At 36.5% G+C, this 2,230-nt stretch overlaps 1 non-coding gene across 1 annotated transcript; it reads right to left on the bottom strand.

Annotated features, from left to right (window-relative positions):
• Positions 1-328: 328 nt before the first annotated feature.
• Positions 329-435, bottom strand: LOC139845942 (small nucleolar RNA R71). Its single transcript, XR_011758693.1, has one exon. It is a non-coding gene; the product is annotated as a small nucleolar RNA R71 (small nucleolar RNA).
• Positions 436-2,230: the final 1,795 nt, after the last annotated feature.

The raw sequence follows: 2,230 nt of genomic DNA, 5'->3' as shown, positions 1-2,230 counted from the left end.
CCAAGGTCACGCAATTACTCAACCAGACATTAATGCGCCAGATTATGAAATTAAATGACAAATCCTACACATGGTAACTAATCAATGCCAATTTAGTAGTACGCCGAAGGAAGATCCAAACGAACATCTTCGTACCTTTAATAGGATTTGTACTCTATTCAAAATCAGAGAAGTTGAGGATGAACAGATCTATCTCATGTTATTTCCGTGGACTTTAAAGGGAGAAGCCAAAGATTGGTTAGAATCATTACCTGAAGGGGCGATTGACACATGGGATGTTTTAGTTGAGAAATTTCTTAAAAGATTCTTTCCGGCATCTAAAGCCGTGAGACTTCAAGGAGAAATTGTTACGTTCACACAAAATCCAAATGAAACTCTATATGAGGCGTGGACAAGATTCGAAAAGTTGTTGAGAGGATGTCCTCAACATGGTTTAGACACTTATCAAATAGTACAAATATTCTATCAAGGATGCGACACTACTACACGAAAAGACATCGACATAGCAGCTGGTGGTTCCATTATGAAGAAAACCGCAACTGAAGCTTACAAAATTATTGATAACACAGCCTCCCACTCACATGAGTGGCATCAAGAAAAAGACATCGTTAGATCATCTAAATCGGCTAGAGCCGATTCTAGCCATGACTTTGATTCCATTTTCGCAAAGTTAGATGCTTTCGAGAGACGAATGGAAAAGATGACTAAAGATATTCACGCAATACGCATTAGTTGTGAACAGTGTGGAGGACCACATTTGACAAAAGATTGTCTCAGTATTGAACAAACAATGGAACAAAGAGGGAATGTTTCATACATGAACCAAAGGCCTGGAAATAATTATCAAAATAATTATCAACTGCTAAGACCAAACTACAATCAAAATCAGAATTATAACCGAAATGTTCCATACAACAACCAACAAGGTCCTAGCAATCAACAAGTATCTAACAATACTTACAACCAGCAAAGACCTATTTTTCCAATTAAACCACCACAAACCGATGATAAAAAGCTAAATTTAGAAGATATGATGTCGAAGCTAGTTGAATCTCAAACGCAGTTTTTCATATCTCAGAAACAAACTAAGGAACAAAATGCTCAAGCATTTAGAAATCAACAAGCTTCTATTCAAAATCTGGAACAAGAAGTGAGCAACCTAGCAAGGTTGATAGGTGAAAGAAAACCGGGGAGTCTACCCAGCGATACAAATGCTAACCCCCGAAATGAAACAGCTAATGCCATTACCACGAGAAGTGGTATTACACTTAAACCACCTGAAATACTTGTAATTTCTGATGACTCTATTCCTACTCCACAAGCACCACAGCCTGAGCAAGATAAGGAAACAGAACCGGTAGTTGAAAAGTTTAATGAAGATAATACAGTTAAGGCTAAACCTTATGTTAAACCATACCAACCACCACTTCCTTACCCAAGTAAAATGAGAAAAGAAAGACTTGAAGCCGAGCAATCCAAATTTTTGAATATGTTTAAACAAATAAATGTCAATCTTCCTTTCATTGATGTGATTTTAGGAATGCCAATATATGCTAAATTCTTAAAAGATCTAATCACAAATAGAAAGAAAATGGAAGAACTCTCGGCTATTACTATGAATGCTAATTGTTTTGCAGTGCTGTTGAATAAGCTACCAGAAAAATTATCAGATCCAGAAAGTTTCACAATTCCATGTTTTCTGGGTAGTCTTAGTTCAGTAGAAGCATTGGCAGACTTAGGTGCTAGTATAAATCTAATGCCATATTCATTATACGCTAAACTTGACCTCGGAGAATTGAAACCAACACGAATAAGCATATAACTAGCCGATCGATCAGTAAAATATCCTAGAGGGATAATGGAAAACATGCTAGTTAAGGTTGGTACTTTAGTATTTCCAGTAGATTTTGTTATTCTGGACATGGAAGAAGATTCTCGAGTTCCTCTCATATTAGGAAGACCATTCTTAAACACGGCTAAAGCAATAATAGACGTGTTTGGTAAGAAACTGACCCTAAGTATAGAGGACGAGAGTGTTACCTTTTCTGTTGATAGAGCCATGCAACAACCGCAATCTGCAGATGATACATGTTATTACATTCAAACTATAGATTCACAAGCAGAATTATTACAAGAACTTCCAGAATTACAAGGAATAGGAGAATGTTCTTTAGGAGAAGAAATTGAACCAATTGATGAAGCTAAAATGTTAGCCGTACTCATGGCTAAT

This window comes from Rutidosis leptorrhynchoides, chromosome 4 (genome assembly GCF_046630445.1).
Source record: "Rutidosis leptorrhynchoides isolate AG116_Rl617_1_P2 chromosome 4, CSIRO_AGI_Rlap_v1, whole genome shotgun sequence".
Lineage (NCBI taxonomy): Eukaryota > Viridiplantae > Streptophyta > Magnoliopsida > Asterales > Asteraceae > Rutidosis > Rutidosis leptorrhynchoides.
The sequence above is the reverse complement of the archived record's forward strand: the minus strand, read 5'-3'. Positions and strand labels throughout refer to the sequence as shown.